Genomic DNA, 23,248 nt, shown 5'->3' with positions numbered 1-23,248 from the left:
TACCTCGCCCATTTCCTCTGGCTCCACACATAGATTCCCTTGCCTATCCTTCAGTGGGCCAACCCTTTCCCTGGCTACCCTCTTGCTTTTTATGTAAGTGAAAAAAGCCTTGGGATTTTCCTTAACCCTATTTGCCAATGACTTTTCATGACCCCTTCTAGCCCTCCTGACTCCCTGCTTAAGTTCCTTAAGTGTACTCCTTAAGTTCCTTAAGGAGTTCAGTTCCTTAATCGTGGAGAGCATATAGCGAGTGATACCATGCATGGTGGCTGACTTAGATGGTGTGTTGATAACCGTTTCTTCCGACCAGGAGCACCTCCTTAACTTGGCAGAAGTGCTACAACACTTTAGGGAGGATGGCTCCTGCCTCGGCTGAGAGAAGAGCGCATTCAATGTAGCCGAGGTTGTGTACCTCGCGTACCGCGTGGATCACCACGGTCTGCAATCCATGGGGGAGAAGGTCCAAACCATCGGTCAAGCCGCAGTGCTGGGGGCCAACGGACTTCGGGCTTTTCTGGGGATAGTCAACTGTCATGAGAAGTTCCTCCCGAGGTTGGCCATGATATTGGCTCCCCTCTATAAGCTACGAAAGAAAGGAAAACTCTGGACTTGGGGCACTGAGCTACAAGCATGTTTTCCAGAGTAAAACGGCACCATTCCTCGTCAAGACTGCTTCTTCATTTTGCATCCTCTAGGCCACTCTTACTGACCTGCACGCATCCCCTTACGGCGTCGGAGCCATGCTAGCTCATGTAATGAAAGATGGTTCTGAGCGTCCTATCGCGTTCGCGTCTCGGATATTGGCCGACGCAGAGAAACGGTACGCACAAGTGGAGAAAGAAGGGCAGGCCATGATATTCAGTGTAAATAAATTCCACCAGTTCATCTATGGGCACCACTTCACCTTCCTGATGGATCACAAGCCCCTCTTGGGGCTCTTCAAGGAGGACCATGCGATTCGCACCATAGCCTCCACCCATGTCCATCACTGGGCGCTATTGTTGACAGCGTCTGGATACGTATTAGAATACCGTTCTGGGGCCCACAAACCTCATTCGGATGCTTTGAGCTGCCAATCGCCGCCCACTAAGCCACCTACTCCCGCCATGGCCGATGAGTTAATAGCTGCCCTCCATTTCATGGACACACTAGGGACTGATTTTACTGGGCTAAACAGCTGGCTTGTAATGCAGAGCAAGGCAGCAGCATGGGTTCAATTCCCATACCAGCTTCCCCTAACAGGAGGCGGAATGTGGACGAGGAGCTTTTCACAGTAACTTCATTGAAGCCTACTTGTGACAATAAGCGATTATTATTATTATACTACCGTCACGGCAAAGGTTAGCACTATTGCTTCAGAGCACCAGAGTCCCAGGTTAGGTTCCCAGCTTGGGTCACTGTCTGCGCGGAGCTTGCACGTTCTCCCTGTGTCTGCGTGGGTTTCCTCCGGGTGCTCCGGTTTCCTCCCACAAGTCCCGAAAGACGTCCCTTTTAGGTGAATTGGACATTCTGAATTCTCCCTCTGTGTGCCCGAACAGGCGGCGGGCAGAATGTGGCGACTAGGGGATTTTCACAGTAACTTCATTGCAGCGTTAATGTAAGCCTACTTATGACAATAAAGATTATTATTATCTCGTATCCGCGGCTGGACCCAGACCATCCCACAGCTCTCCCATATTAGGCATATGGTGCAGTACGGGGCCAAGCACCGGGCTCTGCCCGAAGGCCTGAAGGCTTACAAGGGGAAGTTGCAAGAACTCGAAGACGGAGTGCTCTTATGGGGCACCCACGTGATGGTCCCCAAGCATGGACGTGCGGCGTTCTTACTAGGCCTCCAAACACACACCCTGGAGTCTAAAATGAAGATGCTCGCTTGGAGCTATGTCTGGTGGCCCAGCATCGATGCGGGCATTGAATGAGTAGCCCAATGATGCCCCCAATATCAGGCGCACCAACTACCCCGGCAGCCCCACTCCACCCTTGGGAATGGCCTGGAAGGTCTTGGGCCCAGGTTCATGTCGACTTTACAGGCCCTTTCTAGGGGACAATGTTCGCAGCAGAGGCCATGGTACAAGAACAATCAGGTTTCCCGTGCCCTCCAGGGAATATGAACTTCCCTGGTAACGGGGCAGAGCTTCCCCTTAACAGGAGTAGCCCCTCTCGTATAGAAACCCAGACTTGGGTGCAGGTTGGCAAAAGAGACCCCGGAATCCGGGAAGTGATGGTATTTGATTGTGAACTAGTAATAAATCTCTTTGTGCTCTAAACTACTGTTTACGCATGGCTGCTGACCTCAGATCTAACAGCGTCATTCTGAAGAACAGCAGGGGAGCTATACTCAGTGCACTGGCCAATAGTCATCCCTCCATCCACATCATTAACAGAACAGATTATCAGGCCATTTTCACATTGGTGTTTGTGAGAGCTTGCTGCGCACAAATGATCTGCTTTATTTCCCACAATACGAGCGACGACATGTCAAAGGTATCTAATTGTCTGTAAATTGCATTCGGACATCCTGAGCCCATGAGGGGTCTCTATAGAAATGGATACCTTTTTTCCTGATAAAGTATCTTTTATTTGTCAATGAATGAAAAGTTTCAGGCTGTCCCAGCATCTACCTGGCGAAGAACAAAAGGTGCTAAATAGTGCTTTCTGTTCACAGATCGTAAATTCTGTGGTCGGGATTTTTGGACTCACTGTTCTGCCAACTTTGTCCATTTCACCGTACCTATGTTAACTAGCATGATGGAGTTGGGGACTCTAAACTGCTCAATGGTTCTGTTGAGAAAGTTGCTGAACTGTCTCTCCCAACTCTGTTACCATCTTGGATATAAAAAATACTAATATGTATCAACTGAATTTGCATGATGATTGATAAAAGCTGATGAAACATGTCTGTTGGTCTATACAGTGCCATTGGCGTGCAGGATTTACACGGGGTTCTTAGTTTTGAGGCTCTGCAGCAATTTTCGCCCCCCCCAGTATTTGAATCTCGCAGCAGATGCTCTATTTTGCATTTCGATTCATCCAAAGTAATCTATTCTATTTTTGTGTAATTGTGTCAGTTTCAGAAGAATGTGTACGTACGGTACTTTAGCAGTCGTGCTAACTAAACTGAACAAAGCTTGCTTGTAGCTGGTAGGTTTCCACTTGAGCATTCACAGTTTCTGTGTGTTCTGTGATTGTGTCCACTGTTGAGGTTGAGCAATGGATCTTTCTTTATACATGGAGAGCAATGTATGGGAGCTTCATTGGGCCCCCGCCGCAATTCATAGCACAGTGGGTAGCACTGTTGCTTTACAGCGCCAGGGTCCCCGGTTCGATTTCAGGCTTGAGTCACTGTCTGTGCACAGTCTGCACGTTCTCCCCGTGTCTGCGTGGGTTTCCTCCGGGTGCTCCGGTTTCCTCCCACAAATCCCGAAAGATATGCTGTTAGGTGAATTGGACATTCTGAATTCTACCTTGGGGTACCCGAACAGGCGTCGGAGTGTGGCGACTGGGGGCATTTCACAGTAACTTCATTGCAGTGTTAATGTAAGCCTACTAGTGACAATAATAAAGATTATTATTATTGGAATCAGGCCTGCACAGGGAAGCTGCTGCGTTATTCCCAACATTCCCAACAACTGGGCAACTGAGGAGAGACGTCACCCACTGAACAGTTGATGAAGGCCGGACGGGTACGTTTTGCACTTTCTTTTGTGGGTTCGAGAATAAAGTTGATTCTTTGCACCCCACAACGAAGGTTCAAGCCTAGCTTAACACGGATTCCTCCCAAGTCCTGCCGTTTAAGCCGTGGGTCTCTCATACCTCCAGGGTCCGGCTGCCATTTCTGGGCCCACTTCCCACCTATTCTGGGCAAGAAGGGAACCAGGAGCATGTTACTGAGGGTTGGTAATTTCTAGAGTAGTGAGTGAGCTTCGTGCTCACCTCTCATCCCGCCCGCCTGGATTTTACAATCCGTATCCTTGATTTCATTGTATTACTGCAGAGACCGCCTTGTGACAGTTAAAACTCTTTCATTGATACAGGCAGTCATATCGCCAACAGGTCATTTATAAGACTGCTGATTCAATTTCAGGAGTGGAATAAATCTTTCTGCTGACATTATATTTAAGATGAAGAAGTAGCAGTAAAGTTGATTGTAAACATCTTGAGGAGACAGAGGGCCAGCCATTTTCTCGCACAGTTTGTTGTCACCAGAATCTACTGCCAAAAGCTTCTAGTCTTCACGAACAATCGATAAAAGAAGCAAGATTAACATCCTTTCCATTCTGTTAGTCAGAGACAAGAGAAAGAATTTCAACATGAAGCGTAGAGTGGGCTGTCAATGAGCAAGGGACAATTGTGACAAAGGATTACAACTGAAAGAAAATGCTCAGCCATAGAAGTGCCAGTCTGAAAGATAAAACAGTGTCAGGAAAAAAAAAATGGAGGTAGCATTGGAAAGAAAGCAAACATCTCCAAAGTAACATATGGCAAGTGGTATTGGATGGTAGAATGTTTCAATTCTTGTGAAAGAAACGATCAGATCTTGATACCGTTCAAACAAACAAAATGAATGTCGCGAATCCCTAAAAATGGGATCCTGAATAAAATGAGCTTTTGCACATAATTTAATATTAATATGGCAACAATACAGGTCTGATGATCAAAATCCAGCTGCTCAAATAATGGAATTGTCCAAAGATTGGACATTCTTCTCTCTCTGTGGGAGTGGCCTTCTGGGTGTCGCTCCCAGAACAGGTTAAGTTTGAGAAAGAAGAGGCCATTCTAGGCCTGATCGCAGAGGACATTATCAGCAAGAGTTTTGTGCACACAAGACCTGAGTCCATTGCAATGATTTAAGATCTGCCTTTCAGCTGCCCGTGTTGACCTTCCCTATTGTTACGACCCATTGGGCTCGTGTGCGGTCAATTCCAGCGTCACTTGACCCAGAGTCGCAAGTGAAATTAGATGTTATTTTAAAATAGCTGAAGACCTTGGCTGAGGCCAATAAACTGCAGTCACTAGATTTGGAACTTTAACACAAGTTACTTTTTATTGTACACAGTATTATAATTAAATTGCCATAAAAATACAACTGACTATGACACACAGAGGGAAAAGGGTGGTCAAGGGGTAAAGAAAACATTAATAAAAATAAAAGGATAAAGGATCTTTGATGCACTGGGATGACTTCTAGTTAATGTCTTTCTGAAGTACAGCTTCTGTTTCAGTGCCTCGTCCTTCTAGACGTGAGATGGTTTTTCTGTCAAAGTTGTTTATTTTCTCTGTAGAGTCAGGTTAATTTTGATTTAATTTGATTTGATTTATTTATTGCAACATGGCCAAAGTACAGTGAAAAGTGTCTTTTTTGCGGCCAAGGAAATGTACACAGTACGTACACAGGAGACAAAAAGAATCGTAGATAGTTGCAGTGAATGCGAAAACGTACACAGTACATCGACAAATAAGTAAATAGTTACAGTATGGAACATGGGCAATGGGTGGCACGGTAGCACAGTGGTTAGCACTGTTGCTTCACAGCTCCAGCATCCCAGGTTCGATTCCCGACTTGGGTCACTGTCTGTGCGGAGTCTGCACGTTCTCCCCGTGTCTGCGTGGGTTTCCTCCAGGTGCTCCGGTTTCCTCCCACAAGTCCCAAAAGATGTGCTGTTAGTAATTTGGACATTCTGAATTCTCCCTCTCTGTACCCAAACAGGCACCGGAATGTGGCGACTAGGGGCTTTTCACAGTAACATTGCAGTGTTAATGTAAGCCTTCATGTGACAATAAAGATTATATAAAAATAACAAAGCAGTTACGACATAAGCAAGGCCAGCATAGAGCATTGTGAATAGTGTCTTACTGGAACAGATTTGTAGAGAAAACTGATCTGTACAACTGAAGAGTTACATGCTAGTTTTTTTGTCTGATACTGCCACTTTGCTAAATTCTGGTCAGATTCAGCTCAGTGTTTTCTGTGTCAAAGTCTCAAACCTTCCGCAACAGACAGTCAGATCTGCGGGGGACAGCTCTACTGGGGAAGCTGATAAATACAGAGTGAGGCTCGCGGCCTTCAGTCACCTTCTGGGAGCAGAGACAGCTGGATCTCTCAGAGACAGCTGGATCTCTAAGAGACACCTCTACTGGGGCAGCAAGGTGAGTTTGAAAAACAATCCAGGAGTGATATCACAGGACATCACGGGGCCGAGGGCGACTGTCTATGTGGAATTTGCACTTTCTCCCCGTGTCTGCGTGGGTTTCCTCCGTGTGAACCGGTTCCCTCCCACAGTCTAAAAATGTGCACGTTTGGTAGATTGACCATGCTAAATTGCCGCTTAGTGTCCAAAGATGTGCAGGTTGGGTGGGGTTATGAGGTTACGAGGATAGGGCAGGGGATTGGGCCTAGGTAGGGTGCTCTTTCAGAGGGTCAGTGCAGACTCAATGGGCCGAATGGCCTCCTCCTGCACTGTAGGAATTCTATGGTTCTAAAACGGTAAATTAATTTGTTGGTGAGAAGCTGCCATTATGAATTGTTTAAATAGCTCTAATTGGAAAACAGATCATTTATGAAGAAGTAACTTCTTGAATTTTAGTAAGGAACACTAGCAATTGGGAAGAAAAGTTAAATCAAGTCAAAGTGAAATAAGGTAATTTAGTAAACAAAGTAAGATAAGCTGAGAGAGCAAAGCTCAGGAGATAATAAAGAGTGCGAGGAAGAGCGAGGCTGAGAGCAGAACTGGGAGGATAAAGGAGCGCGAGAAAGTACAAGACAGAAGGCAGAGTGCTAGCTTGGAGATTGAAGCTCCTGAGGTGACGTCAGGATTCAAAAGTGACATTGGGCAAGTGGAAGCAGCTGATTGGGTGAGCACAGTCGGTAAGTATTTACTACTTTTATTCAGTTGCTGTGGGCATGAGTTCCTCCATCTCTCTCAGCTAATCACTGCTGTTCTTGTGGGAGCTCTGTATCATAGACTGATTGATTGGCAGCCTGCTCCGATCCTGAATGAATTGAATCACCGCGATAGAGTAATTCAGCATTTGTTATGAGCCGATTGCAAAAAACGACCAGAGAAATGGTGTGGTTAAGACATATTATTGTTCTTGTATGATTGACTAGAATTAAAATAACGTTTAGTAAAATTGTGACAGTTATTCTTTTCAGCAGTGGTCCGGCAGATTTTCTTCCGCAATTGTCAGTTATGCTCTGGTATAAATTGGTTTGTCTTTGCAAAGCTCTTTGCAGATTACTAAACTTCTTTACTCCCAATCCACTGGTTGCAAATTAACTTATCGCAAGTGACATGCAGCCGTGCACCCAAGGCACTTGGCGGTGATAAAGGAAACCAAATAATACCATGTCTTTTATCAACACTATCGCTTTATTTTTCTCGTCCTAAAAATTCAATGCAATATATCAAATCTCTAACAAATGGAATAATTTGTACAATCCCATATCTCCTGCAAATTCTATTTTTAAGTCCTCAATTGCAGTTCTCTGCGCGAGTTGTACGATCTTAGTAACCAACAATAGCAATTAGCATTACTCTAGCATTGTCCAACATCGTAAGATGCTCCATGGACATTATGAAACAAAAATTGACACTAAGTAACATTAAGAATCATCAGTACAGGTGACTGAAAACGTGCTTAAAAGTCCTGGGCTGGATTCTCTGTTTCAGCGGCTAAGTGCCGGCTCGAACGGAGAATTTGCTGGCATTAAATGATGACGAAATCTGCGCCAACCCCTCACTGCTTCCAGGACCGATGAAGGGCGAGTAGTGACACCGGGTGAAATGCTCGGCACCAGTGCCGAAAACGGCCGGGTCCCTAGCGGCGCATGCGCAGGGCGCCGACCTGCAGCATGGTGGTGTACATGGTGTACAACATGGCGCTGGCCATGTGCCTACCTTTTAAAAAAAATTTAGAGTAGCCAATTATTTTTTTATTTTTACAATTAAGGGGCAATTTAGCATGGCCAATCCACCTAACCAGCACATCTTTGGGTTGTGGGGGTGAAACCCACGCAGGCATGGGGAGCATGTGCAAACTCCACACGAACAGTGACCCAGGGCCGGGATTCGAACCCGGGTCCTCAGCGCCGCCGTCCCAGAGCTAACCACTGCACCACATGCCGCACCACCATGTGCGTAACTGACCCGCCATCCGCGACACCACAGGCCCACTCTGGCCACCCCCTAGTCTCCCCCCACCAGTCCCCCCAGTCCTCGCAGAAGTCCCCCCGACCAGTGGCATAGATCCCGGGCGAGTGTGGCGATGTTGGACACAGTCATAGCCGCCATGCTGTGTTCCCGACCGCTGAGACCACACGCCTCCTGCACGGTCGGGAAACTCAGCGCATCGGGGGTGGAGCATCGCGGGAAGGCCTGCCGATGATGCGCCAACGTCGTTGCAACGCGCGATGCGATGACGCCATTTCGGAGGGGGTGGGGCATGGCTGACGGGCGTCAAACTGGCGCTGGCTCTGATTTGGGCGACACAGTCGATTCTCCGCCCGATTGCCGATTACAATATCGGCATATTGTAATCGGCGTATTGTATTCTCAATGGAGAATCCCGCCCAGGTTTTGCTGTATTCTCTGATGAGCATGCTGTAATTCACAACGAGTGCCATTCACCCATCACTGCTGCTCTTGGTGACCAATATAGGCTCCTATTCAAACAATGCCTCGATATAAAAATTCTTATCCTTACTTTCAAATCTCTCCTTGGCCTCACCTTTCCCTGTTTCCGATACCTCCTCCAGCTCCACAAGTGACCAGAATCTCGGTGCTCTTCCATTTCTGGGGCGAGATTCTCCAACCCCCCGTCGGGTCGGAGAATCGCCGGGGGCTGGCGTGAATCCCGCCCCCGCCGGTTGCCGAAGTCTCCGGCACCGGAGATTCGACGGGGGAGGGAATCGCACCGCGCCGGTTGGCGGGCCCCCCCCCGTGCGATTCTCCGGCCTGGATGGGCCGAAGTCCCGCCGCTAAAATGCCTGTCCCGCCGGCGTAGATTAAACCACCTACCTTACCGGCGGGACAAGGCGGCGCGGGTGGGCTCTGGAGTCCTGGGGGGGGGGGGGGGGGCGTTCTGGCCCTGGGGGGTGCCCCCACGGTGACCTGGCCCGCGATCTGGGCCCACCGATCCGCGGGCGGGCCTGTGCCGTGGGGGCACTCTTTCCCTTCCGCCTCCGCCACGGTCTCCACCATGGCGGTGGCAGAAGAGACTCCCTCCACTGCGCATGCGCGGGAATGCCGTCAGCGGCCACTGACGCTCCCGCGCATGCGCCGCCCGGGGATGTCATTTCCACGCCAGCTGGTGGAGCACCAAAGGCCTTTTCCGCCAGCTGGCGGGGCGGAAATTTGTCCGGCGCTGACCTAGCCCCTTAAGGTTGGGGCTCGGCCCCCAAAGATGCGGAGCATTCCGCACCTTTGGGGCGGCGCAATGCCCGACTGATTGCGCCGTTTTGGGCGCCAGTCGGTGGACATCGCGCCGTTTCTGGAGAATTTCGCCCCTGATCTTTTTTGAATCCTTGATTTTAATCACTCCACCAATGGTACCCATGCCCTCAGCTGCCTCGAGTCTAAGATGTGGAATTCCCTTCCGAAATCTTTCTGCCTCTCTGTCACTCTTTCCACCTGTCAGGCACTCCTTAAAAACTCTGGGCTGCATTTTCCGACTGTCAACGTCCCCCCTGTCCGTGGATCGGCCCGCCCCCGACTGTGGCGGTGCTGGACTGAGTCCGCAGCCGCCATGCTGAGTTCACGACGGATGATACCACATGTGACCGACGCCGTCGGGAACTCGGCCGGTCAGGGGCAGAGCATTGGGGGTGGGCCTCAGGCAACATCCTGAGACCGTCAATATGGCTTTGGAGGGGGTGGAGTATCGCGAAAGTGGCGCCGCTCCCGATTTGGTCGTAAACGGGTATTCCCCGGCCAATCGTCGAACGCGATTTTGCCGTCGACGACCGGAGAATCCCGCCCTCCCTCTTTGACCAAATATTTGATCAGCTGTTCTACTACATTCTTATCTGCTCTAATGCCTTTTTACCTTCTTATGGAGCTCGGTGTCATATTTTGTTACATTATGCCCCCTATGAAGCACCTTGGGACAATTTTACTAAGTTAAAGACGCTATATAAAGGCAAGTCATTTTTGTAAGGGGGGGACAGAGGGTAGAGGGGCAGAGAGCTTTATGATGGGAATTCCAGAGCTTTGGGAACATGCAGAAGGCAAGGTCACCAATGGTGGACAAATGAAAAGCAAGAGGCCATGATTGGAAGATTGCAGCTGAGGCTGGGCGTTTGGAGGCGATTACAGAGATAATTTGGAATGAGGCCAAGGAGAGATTTGAAAAACAGGGGTGAAAACTTGAAAAACAAGGCTCACGTAAGTGAGCAAGCACGGGCGAGATGGGGGGAAACTGGATTTGAGCTGGATTTTACCCAGCATGCCATGGGCTACGGTGGCAGGGAAAAACCTAAGTCGTGAGCCTGCGCAGGTGGATGGCAGTCTGTCCCTCTCTGGGCTGCAGGCCCAGTCCGAAGGCCAACAATGCCAGCCATAGACGCTGGCATTGTTGAGGCAGCAAGGGAAAAGAGGGGCTGCCTCCATATTTGCCAGTCAGCAATTAATTGATGTGCTAAGACCAAGCAGGAAGGCCCTGATGGGAACGGTGGGAGGAGAAACACTACAGCAGTGGTATTAGAGTTTACATCAGATATACAGCACGAAAACAAGCCATTCAGACAAACTAGCCCCATGTTGGTGTTACCCTCCAGTCATCTATTCGCATCCAAATTGGACCCTTGGGAGCAGCCATTGCTGCCAGGCGGCCCCTCCTTGGACCATGGGGCATCTGGAAAGGGAGGCCCCTCCACCTGGGAAGCCACTGGGAGGCCACCTCGATGTGTCTGTCAGACTGTCCTCACAGTCGGGGCTGGGGCATTCCGACAGTTTAAAAATCCTGGTGGCCAGAGCAAAAGGCCATAATTAGGCTGTTCAATTGCTTTAATACTTGCCTCTAGTCACTGAAAGGCAGAGCCGCTGCCTTTCCTGCCCCTGGAAATATCGTCAGTTGGTGAGAACATGCAGGGTTCCTCCTCAATGCCATTTTACCCCCAGTCACACCTCCAGTCCATCCCCAAAGGGCTGGCAAAATGTAGCTCTTGGTGCGAGCTAGAATAGGGGCAGCATGGTTCAGGACGAGCTCAAGGTGACGGACAATACAATATGGGAGGACGGGTCAAGAGAACTTTCGAAACATTAAACTGAGGGAGGGATGGAGATACATAATGTAACAGAGGGTGGAAAATTTGGAAAAGCCCAAGTCACTTTCCTTGGCCATACAATCGGACAGGGTCAAATGGTCCCACGGGATGTGAAAACAAATGTTATTGGGGAGTTTCCAATATCCTCGACATGAAGGGAAATAATGCAATTTCTCGGCATGAGTGGATTCTACCGGAAATATATGCTGAACTGTAGCAGTCTGGTTGCTCCTCTGACGGACGTGCCAAAGAAGCGTAATAAATTTAAGTGGACAGCGGAGTGTCAACAGACATTTGACTGCCTGAAGGCTATGTTAACCAATGCTCCTGTGTTGGAGAATTGTGATCGGATTGAACGAAAGCATCTGACTTTGAAGAGAAATGCCGGGGCGTAGAGAAATGGATGGATCGTGCAGAGGCCTTCTTGTCCAAAGAGACTGTCAATCAAGAGGGATTCCAGTTGGAGGAAGGAGAACTAAAATGGACTATGTTATTATAAATGTTTGTGTGTTTTGTTTTGATTTTTAAAAAATGTATATTCACTGTCAATGTTTCTTAAAGGAAAGTGAAGAGGTGAAAAATGAAACCATCTTGAAGTTGATGGTTTATTTATTTTTCTTGGGGGGGGTGGTGTCAGGTGGATATACCTTTAAGAAGTGTGTGTTTATCAAATAGCTGCAGTGATGTCAGTGTGTGGGTGGAGCTGGGCTGTCTGTCTTTCATTTTCATTTTGAGCTGGCAGTTGCAGTGTGTTTTTGGTTTCATTTTCAGAGGTGGATAGCTGCATTAAAAACAAGCAGCTGCCTAATGAACTCTCTCTCTACAAGCTAAGGAATGTCTCCAGATCATTGATGATTTCAAAGTAATACCTGTTTCTGTAGAGAATTTAAACCTGCTGTCTTTATTTTAAAAAGGATTTAACTTGTGGATGTTGTTTGGAAAGTTATTAAGGGTTATCTGTAGTGCACTGTATCTTTTCGGGGTGGTCAGGATTGGTAGTTGATAAACTGTTTACTGTGTGTTTATAAAATGTTAACTGGATTCATAGAATAAACATTATTTTGTTTTAAACATGCTTTAGCTCTCTGTTGCACCACACCTGTAAAGTGGGCACTTGTGCTCCACATAACCAAAATCTATTAAAAGTTGTGGGTCAGGTGAACTCCATGATATACTTTGGGGTTCTCTGAACAGTGGCCCATAATACTTGCAGTTAATACTTTTAAAATTTGGACACAAACAAGCTGTTAAAATGGCTGCTGCCAATCATGTGACTTTTGGCATTTGGACTACAGGCAATATCAAGACTCCAACGAATAAATAATTTAATTGTGGACATAGGCAAGGGTAGTTCACAGACATTTTGGGGAATTTATCCATCTCATTGTTTTTGGATGGGCCAAAACCTAAAAATATTGACTTTTCAGATTGCCTTACTCCATGTTTCATAGTGAACAAAGGGGGAGATCGAAACTCAATGGCCACTGTAATGATATGTACATAGGCATAACACTAAAAGGTTAATTATTACATCTCAGTGTAATTCAAACACTAGAGGGCACCACCAGTTACCAGTATAAATATCAAAGCTCAGGGAATCTTGGGTCGCAGAGGATAGAGATGGATCACAACTCAAGTACTAGTTTAGGTTAGAGAGAATTAGCATGTGGACTTCATTAGTTAATACTTTATCATAGATTATAGTTTAACAGACGCAGTCTGACTTTATTAATAGTTACAGTTCAGTAGAGTGTGCAAACTCTATTTAATTTAATCATTATTTAATAAATTAGTTTTGCTTCAAGTTAAAGATCGGTGGTTTCTTGATTATCACACCATCAGACCATTCTGGATTGCGAGGCAAAGAGTAATGACATATTACCACAAAGTGTAATATAACAACCACTATCAAAGAGAACAAAGAACAGTAAAGCACAGGAACAGGCCCTTTGACCCTCCAGGCCTACGGCGATCATGATGCCTGTCTAAACTAAAATCTTCTGCATTTCTGGGGTCCGTGTCCCTCTATTCCCTTCCTATTCATGAGTTTATCAAAATGCCTCTTAAACTCCGCTATCGTATCTGCTTTCGCCATCTCCCCCAGCAGCAGGTTCCAGGCACTTACCACCCTCTGTGTAAAAAAACTTATCTCGGACATCTCTAAAATTTCTCCCTTGCACCTTAAACCTATGTCCCTGAATAATTGACTTTTCCACCCTGGGCAAAAGCGTGGCTGTCCACTCTGTCCAATCCACTCATAATTTTGTAAACCCCTATCAGTTCTCCCCTCTCCCGTCATTCCAATCCGGGTTTATCCAACCACTCCTCATAGCTCATACCCTCCAGACCAGGCACCATCCTGGTAAACCTATTCTGTACCCTATGGCAAAGCATCCACATCCTTCTGGTAGTGCGGCGACCATTTAAGAAACCATAGGCCTGCCACGTGGGAGGCCAAAGGTCGTTAACTGCAATTTGTAAAAGTGTGTTAACTTTATTGGTATCCAATCTGTGTGTGTCTGCATGGGACAAAGTGTGTGACAATGCATTAACCAGTGTAAGTAAGTGTATGAGAATAAAAACTCACAAATATTTGCAGCCAAGGGTAAGAAAAGACACCGTTTCAATGCAAGTGATCAGCAAGAAAGTACATACATCCTGTCTGTGACCGAATTGAAAGTAGCATTTAAGATTTAGTTTCACTGGAGTAAATGAACCAAATTTGATTTTAAAGGAAAATTGGAAATGGAAAGGAAAAGTTAGCCAAAATTCTTGAATCAAACACAAAAGGGGCTACAACAGTTCGCTTTGTGAATACTAACACTAGAATTTAAGATGGCTGAGTTTGATGTAAAAGCATTCATTAACTTGAACTAAATTTGTGTCCCTAACCATAAGACAACTAAAATAAAGCCATAGCTAAGCGGGTAGCAGAGTCATAAAGCTTGAAAGCCTGAGCATTCTGACCTCATCCCAGATTAGGAACAAGCAGATGATACCTGAAACAGACCACGTTACCACGTCACCTCAGGCAACATTTGCCTAAAAGACTAGAGATGGGAGTTTCAGGAGGGAAAAGAGGAATGGCATAGGATGGAGAAAAAGAGAGAGCGAATCCCAGTGGAGAAGGGAGGAGTGATCCTTCCGTTTGGAAAAGCTGGCAATAGAATTGCAATCATAAAAGGACAGGGAGCTAAAGCAGATTGAAGCAGCTGGGGAAACCTGTCTTTACTGAGTGGAGACAGTGCTGGTAATTCAACTACCTCAAGCTCAGAAACAAGTTCTGATTCTTTAAAGTATTCCTGCGAGTGCCCAAGAGAAACAGAATGTGGATATCTTCTTTGTAATCTTTGAGAAGCTGGTGGATTTGCTGAGTTTTGTGCTCTCCTAATGCAGGGTCAGCTAGCAGGAAAAGCCCACGAGATCTACTCTTCTGCCTGTAGAAAACTCTGCAAATTAGGAAAAGACAAACATTTCTATTTTAAGTGCCTAAGATACTCGTCCCAGAGAGTTTCTGGGCGGGATTCTCTTTTGGCTGACACCAAAATCGCGAAATGCGATTGGGCAGAGAATAAGTTCCGACGGAAAAATCGCAGCGGCCGCCGATTTGACGCCAAATCGCAATTCTCTGGCACCTCGACAGTTGGGTCAATGCAATCCGGATCGCACGTACAGTAAACACCGTTTGCATATTATTAGCGGGCCTGACCCGATATTCTCCGTGGCCTCCGTGATTCTCTGCCTCCGATGGGCCAAGAAACCACTGCGATTTCCAGGTGGCTCTCACATCGCTACCTGTGAGATGGCAGCCCTGTCCTGGGCCTTGGCCAGCGCTGGCACAGAATGCCCCAGGCCTTGGACATGCTGATCCATAGCCACAACTGTTGCGCCCAATGCCTCCACCGCGGACGCCACCCGAGCGGTGCTGGCCTGATGGCACGCACGATTGGCACCACCTCCTGCTCCTGAATGTGGTTGGACTCCTCCAACTGCACCTGCAGGTGCTGGATGCTCGCCGACAACCCCTCATGTAGTCCCTGGCTCTGCGACTGCATCTCTACAATCGATGTCCAGAAGCCAAAACCCATCTGAACTGAAGTGTTGGGTACTCTGACACACAGACGAACCAACACGGTTGCGTATGGTACAATGCAGTTATATTTCATTGAACTATAAACATAGTAAACTCTGATATTCAGCACATGGTGAACCTCTGAGTGGCTGGCAATGAGGTCTGTGCCCTGAGCTCTCTCCTGCTCGAGTGCCCAGGAAGTGTCGTGTTCCCTGCTTTGTACTGTGTATGTTCTTGTCCGTGATTGGCTGTCGTGTTGTGTGTGTTGATTGGTCCGTTGATCTGTCCATCATTATGTGTGTATGTATGTGCTGTGATGTTCACCTGAATATCATGACATCCCCCTTTTTTACAGGATTATGTGCCTGCGTGGTTATAAATAGAGATGTGTACTGAGTGTAGCTAAATGTGTGTATGTGCAATATTTATAGCATGTACATGGGGTTTAACTATATACAAGGGGCGATGTCAGGTGTGACATAACAACGAGGTTGTACCATAAACAAAGAACGGGGAAATGTTGAACGATAAAGCGAATTCCTGTAACGATAAGAACATAAACATATTAACAAAGTGGTTGCATGAGTTCAACGTATAAACAGTCTCATAAGTCCAGTCTAGTAGGTGGGCGACGAATTCGGGTTGACCGCCTCAAGGGTAGGTCTGGAACCACCGGCTGAGGAACGGGCCTGGCCATGGGCGACGACGGAAGGGGCATGGTAGCAGGCAGCTCCACGAAGTCGAAATCAGGAACAATAGGAGGGCACAGTGTCGGTGTAAGGTCTCGTAGCGAGCGTAGAATCAGGCGAAGAGCCCGGCGATTGCGCCGATTAACGGATCCATCAGGCATGCGAACCAGGAACGAGCGGGGAGCCACGCATCGGAGAACTTCGGCAGGTGCTGACCAGCCACCTTCTGGGAGGTGGATGCGGACTTCATCTCCAGGGGCCAGGGCGGGATGATCAGTTGCCCGTGTGTCATATGACCTCTTCTGGCGACCGCGCTGCAGTTGCATCCTGTTCAGTACCGGAGCATGGTCGATCGTGGGCGCCAGAATGGAAGGTACAGTAGTCCTGAGGGCGCGACCCATCAGCAGGGTGATGGGCTGGTGAGAGACCAGTGGCTAGTGGGGCCGAGCGATAGGCCAGCAGGGCGAGGCAGAAATCCGATCCTGCAGCAGCAGCCTTACAGAGGAGCCGCTTGACAATGTAAACGCCCTTCTCCGCCTTTCCGTTGGACTGGGGTGCAGAGGGCTGGATGTCACGTGTGTGAAGCCATACAAGGCAGCAAACGATGACCATTCCTGGCTGGCGAAACAGGGCCCATTGTCCGACATGACAGTCATAGGAATGCCGTGGCGAGCGAAGGTGACTTTGCAGGCCCTGATGACAGCGGACGACGTCAAATCGTGCAGCCGTATGGCCTCTGGGTAGTTGGAGAAGTAGTCAACGACGATGACATAGTCCCTGCCGAGCGTGTGAAAGTGGTCCACACCCACCTTCGCCCAGTGGGACGTCACCAGCTCATGGGGCAGAAGCGTTTCAGGAGGTTGCGCCGGCTGAAACCTTTGGCAGGTGGGGCAGTTGAGCACCATATTGGCAATATCATCACTGATGCCCGGCCAGTATACCGCCTCTCGGGCCCTCCTTCTGTACTTCTCGACCCCCAGGTGACCTTTGTGTAGTTGGTCAAGAACCAGCTTGTGCATGCTGTGCGGAATCACAATCCGGTCCAGCTTCAGAAGGACACCATCAATGACGGCCAAGTCGTCTCGGACATTGTAGAATTGCGGGCACTGCCCTTTGAGCCACCCTCCTGTCATGTGGCGCATCACACGTTGTAGAAGGGGGTCGGCCGCAGTCTCTCGGCAAATACGGGCCAGACTGGAGTCGTCAGCTGGCAGATTTGCCGATGTGAAGGCCACCTGTGCCTCGACCTGACATACGAACCCCTCCAATTCTGGCGACGTGCTCACTGCTCTCGATAGGGCATCCGCAATGATGAGGTCCTTCCCCGGGGTGTAGACCAGTTGGAAGTCATACCTCCTAAGTTTAAGTAGGATGCGCTGGAGGCGAGGGGTCATCTAGTTCAGGTCCTTGTTTATGATGCTGATCAGGGGGCGGTGGTCAGTTTCACAGGTGGTGAACCGGGGAAGACCATACACATAATCATGGAACTTGTCTAAACCGGTTAACAAGCCCAGGCACGCCTTTTCGATCTGCGCGTAGCACTGTTCTGTGGGGGTCATGGCCTGCGAGGCATAGGCGACCGGCGCCCATGACGCAGTGTCATCCCGCTGCAGGAGCACTGCCACAATGCCGGACTGGCTGGCAGCAGTCGAGATTTTAGTGGCACGAGACGTGTCGAAAAACGCCAGTACCAGTGCAGTGGTGAGCTTGAGTTTGAGCTCCTCCCATTCCTGCTGGTGTGTGTGCTGCCACTGGAACTCCGAGGACTTTCTGACGAATTGGCGCAGAGCTATTGTGTGGGAGGCAAGGTTGGGGATGAACTTCCCCAGGAAGTTGACCATGCCCAGGAAGCGTAGTACTGCTTTCTTGTCCGCCGGCTGCGGCATGGCTGTGATGGCGCTGACCTTGTCTGCATCCGGACGGACCCCTGACCGGGAAATGTGGTCCCCCAGGAACTTCAGCTCGGTTTGGCCGAAAGAACATTTGGCTCGGTTGAGGCGCAGGCCATTTTCCCGTATCCGCGCAAAGACGCGCTGGAGACGATAGATGTGCTCCTGTGGTGTGGTGGACCAGATGATGACGTCGTCCATGTAGACGTGCACCCCTTCGATGCCTTCCGTCATCTGCTCCATGATCCTATGAAAGACCTCGGATGCCGAGATGATGCCAAATGGCATTCGGTTGTAGCAGAACCTGCCGAAAGGGGTATTGAAGGTGCATAGCTTTCGGCTGGACGGATCTAGTTGGATCAGCCAAAAGCCCTTAGAGGCATCCAATTTTGTAAATATTTTCGCCTGGGCCATTTCGCTCGTGATCTCTTCCCGTTTGGGTATGGGGTAATGTTCCCTCATGATATTGTTATTGAGGTCTTTTGGATCAATACAGATCCGGAGCTCGCCGGAGGGCTTCTTGATACACACCATGGAGCTGACCCAAGGCGTGGGTTCCGTGACCCTGGACAGGACCCCTTGATCCTGGAGATCCTGCAGCTGCTGCTTGAGGCGGTCTTTGAGTGGCGCAGGGACCCTGCGAGGTGCGTGAATGACCGGGGTGGCGTCTGGTTTGAGCCAAATTCTATAGGTGTATGGCAGTGTTCCTGTGCCCTTGAATGCCTCCTGGTTGTGGTCGAGGAGCGATTGGAGCTGTGCATTAAACTCTGCGTCAGGGAAGTCAGACGTTCCGTCTGGAGAGAGCGAGTGGACTCGTTGCACGAGGTGGAGAGCCTTGCATGCCTGTGCGCCTAGCATGGAGTCCTTCGATGAGCTGACTATCTCGAATGAGAGTGCGGCCGTGTGTGTGTTGTGTGTCACCTGGAGCTGGCAAGATCCCATAGCCGAGATAACGTTCCCGTTGTAGTCGACCATCCTGCACCAGGACCGCCGAATTGGTGGTCTGACCTTCATGGCGTAGAAGGCTGACCATGCTATGAGGTTGGCGGAGGCGCCAGTGTCCAGGCGGAAAGTTATCGGCGATCGGTTGACCGTTAGGGTGGCACACCATTCATCACCCGGATTGATCGTGTTAACTCGGTTCCCATCAATGACCGCAACACGGAAGGCGTCTCGGTCATCTGTGTCACCGGTCTGGATGTCGTCTGGGCAAGATTCGAAATGGGGAGGCTGAATGGTCCGCACGTCCCTGCGAGGTTGTTGGAGTTGTGGAAGATGCTGGAAGACATATCTCTCAAAGCTTTCGTTGACCTCGACGTTGAAGTGTTGGTCGAGCTTGAGAAGGACCGTCTCGTATTTGGATTTGTCCTCGCCTTCTGCGAACACCAGGGAGTTGTAGATATGGATGGAGTGCTGCCCTGCGGTGGTGAGGAGGATGGCGATCTTCCTGGTGTCTGAGGTGCTCCCTCTTTCGTTGGCTTCCAGAAAGAGCTGGAAGCGCTGCTTGAACAGCTTCCAATATACGCCGAGGTTCCCAGCGACTTGCAGCGGCTGCGGTGTGTTGACGGTGTCCATGGCGCAGGATGGCAGATTTGTGGGTAGGTGTCAATTCACTCCTGGTATCATGAAGTGTTGGGTACTCTGACACACAGACGAACCAACACGGTTGCGAATGGTACAACGCAGTTTTATTTCATTGAACTATAAACATAGTAAACTCTGGTATTCAGCACATGGTGAACCTCTGAGTGGCTGGCAACGAGGTCTGTGCCCTGAGCTCTCTCCTGCTCGAGTGCCCAGGAAGTGTTTTGTTCCCTGCTTTGTACTGTGTATGCTCTTGTCCGTGATTGGCTGTCGTGTTATGTGTGTTGATTGGTCCGTTGATCTGTCCATCATTATGTGTGTATGTATGTGCTGTGATGTTCACCTGAATATCATGTCATGGACGGCAGCTATTCCCCGGGGTGGGCCCGCCCTTCGACTGTCCCGCCCCCTCAGGACTTCCTACTTCCAAATGCTGTACCGGATCAGCTGTGTGGTGCGCATCAGATAGTGTTCCAGGAGCCTCTTCACTAAAGCGCCCAACCGAGGTGAGCGTCTCTGGGATGGTGGAGGGTGTTGGAGACAGTTGTGATGGAAAATCACTGTCATCCTCCGGCCCGAGCGCCGGGGTGTCCTGCGTCTCAGATGGAGGGCTGGTGTCCAAGTTGCTCTCAGCGTCATCGCAGAAGGAGGCCATTCAGCCCATCAAGCCTGCACCGACCCTCTGAAAGAGCACCCCGCCCAGGCCCACACTCCTGCTCCTTCCCTGTAAACCCATCCAACCCACGTATCTTTGGACCCTGAGGGGCAATTTTCTAGCATGGCCAATACACCTAGCCTGCACATCTTTGGACTTATGGGAGAAAACTGGAGCACCCGGAGGAAACCTACGCAGACACCGGGACAACGTGAAAACTCCACACAGGCAGTCACCCTAGGCCGGAATTGAACCCGGGTCCCTGGCACTGTGAAGCAGAAATGCTAACCATTGTGCCATGGTACCATCCTGTATAGTTTCATATTCCCTGTGTTTCAGATGGTTGTCTGCAGTCTGGGACTAATCTAGCTGAAGTCATCAGCCTACCACCCTCAAACCCAAGGACCGTTAAAGACCGTAAAAATTATGATTCAGACCTATTGTCCAGAATATATTAGTGAGTGGGATACGGGCTTAGGTTTCATACTGTTTGCTACAACAGATTCCCTAAAGGGTTCATAGGCTTCAGTCCGTTTGAATCAATTTATGGACATGAGGTGTTAGGCCCCTGAAGCTGCTCAACAAAAAAATCTCTGGCCTCCGGGGAGGACACCTCACTGCCATTGTACATATTCATGCTCCAGGAGTGACTCTTCAATATCTGTGCTGCGGCCAAGGAACGTTTTAAAGGCTCCCAACGAGTCATAAAATGGCTGCGAACCAAACTCTCCAGCAAGGAGAACAGGCCCTCGTGTTGCTGCCACTGCCAAATGATCTATTCAGAGCGAGTTCAGGGACCCATGGCAGGTGGCCATGTGGATCGGTGAAGTAAATCATTTGACCCATACTGCTGACCGGAGAAAGAAACACTGGTTATGTCACCATATTAAAGACATATCATAGACGAGAACACAATTAACCAGTAAGTGATTGCCAGAGGCTAAAGATTGCAGACGATAGCCGGGGAGAGTCAGACAGGGAGGAGGGTCTGGAGTTCTCCCAGGCTGAACCCTCAACTGTTAGGCTGGCAAGCACATAAATTCTGAAACGTCTAAATGCCCTAGTAACCTACCTAACAGAAAATCAGCAGAACCATCCTGCTCAGGGAATTTAAAGATATTTGTAGGGATCAACCGGAACATATCACTGACTACATGGATGCAGGGAATATCACAACAATAAAGCAAAATTCCTACAGACTGAGCCCAATAAGCTGATTCAGGTCAGACAAGGAATGATACATGCTTGACAATGATATAATCAAGCCCACCCAGGGCGGCTGGAGCTCCTCCATTGTATTGGACCCAAAACTGAATGAATCAAATTGCTCTACATTGACTATCAGAAAGGAAACGCAGTGACCCGAACTGAATCGTATCCAACCCTTCACATGGAAGATTGTATAGATAGGGTGGGTCACTCTGCCTCCCTCAGTCGAACTGACTTCCTGAAAGGGTGCTGGTTCTGTTGACTCTTGCGAGACGTTTTGAGCATTGGGTACCTTGATGCAGGCCTCTTGCGAGATTCAATGGCCCCATCCCGACACCAAGTCGTAGATCACTGTAAACCCACCATGGCTTCTTTCATGACCAAAGGATATTGGTCTCAGTCTGGGGCATGCTTTTGGGTATTGATTTCAGATCTAACGTGCAGATTTGTCCACAATTTAATAGCACACAACTTTGTGTTTGAATTGATAAAGCATTCAAAGAAACATCTGATGCACGATCAATGACCACTAAAGCGAGGTTGTAGTCCAACTGAAGTCTTTAATAAGATAGATGTTTCCCTCAGCAGCTCAGGTACAGAATGAAGGCTGCTGGGGCGGCACGTGCTCTTATACCCTGCCTAGCAGGGCGGGGCTACCATACATCTTGACCAATAGGAAGCATACAGTTTCTACCAATGGTGTTCCAGCATTACCAGGTACCGTAATACCTCTACTACCACATTCACCCCCTGTTAAAAAAGAGTCCGGCGGGGGTGGTGGCCTGATACTACAAACATGGCAACGTGGTAGAATTAGTTATGGAGGTACCGTAATACCTCTGTACAGCGTTTTGTAACTATTTACAATTCTAATAACTATTTTTAATTTATGATTTAAATTTACAATTTAAAATGAAGCAATTAGTTGATCGGGGGCCCTGGTCGTCCTCTGTGATCGTCGGAGCTTCGGTGGTGACTCCGGTGGAGGCTCGGGCGTCTGTGACTCCAGGAGCATGGCTTCGATCTCCGTGGCAGCTTCGACACGCCTAGACGGTGCTGGTAGGGAAAACGGTTGACCTGGGAAGGGAGCGCCTGCGGGGTGCGTCGATGGGTGGGGGGGCCTAGACGGGGCCGGTGGAAGGACCGATCCTCCTGTAAGGTACCCTGATGGAGGGGAGGGTGGGACTGGTGGCTGGGGTGTGCGTGGGGCTCCGGCGGGCGCCAGGTCTCGTAGGGAGACCATATCTTGTCGGCCGTTGGGGTATGCCACGTAGGCGTACTGGGGGTTAGCGTGGAGAAGATGGACCCTCTCGACCAACGGGTCCGACTTGTGCACCCGCATGTGTTTTCGGAGCATGATGGGTCTGGGAGATGCCAGCCAGGTCGGGAGCGAGGTCCCAGAGGAGGACTTCCTGGGGAAGACAAGGAGACATTCGTGAGGTGTCTGGTTGGTTGTGGTACAAAGCAGTGACCAGATGGAGTGGAGGGCATCCGGGAAGACTTCCTGCCAGCGGGAGACTGGGAGATTCCTGGACCGTAGGGGCAGTAGGACGGTCTTCCAGACCGTTCCATTCTCCCTCTCTACCTGTCCGTTACCCCGGGGGTTGTAACTGGTCGTCCTGCTCGAGGCGATGCCCTTGCTGAGCAGGAATTGACGCAGTTCATCGCTCATAAAGGAGCAACCCCTATCACTATGTATGTAAGCGGGCAACCCGAACAGTGCAAAGATGCTATGGAGGGCCTTGATGGCGGTGGTTGCGGTCATGTCGGGGCAGGGGATGGTGAATGGGAACTGGGAGTACGCGTCAATCACGTTCAGGAAGTACATATTGCGGCCGGTGGAGGGACGATACAAGATCTCGTAGTTGTAAGTGGAGAGTTCAATCC

This window comes from Scyliorhinus torazame, chromosome 8 (assembly GCF_047496885.1).
Source record: "Scyliorhinus torazame isolate Kashiwa2021f chromosome 8, sScyTor2.1, whole genome shotgun sequence".
In the NCBI taxonomy this organism is placed as follows: Eukaryota; Metazoa; Chordata; class Chondrichthyes; order Carcharhiniformes; family Scyliorhinidae; genus Scyliorhinus; species Scyliorhinus torazame.
Note: the sequence above shows the minus strand (reverse complement) of the source record.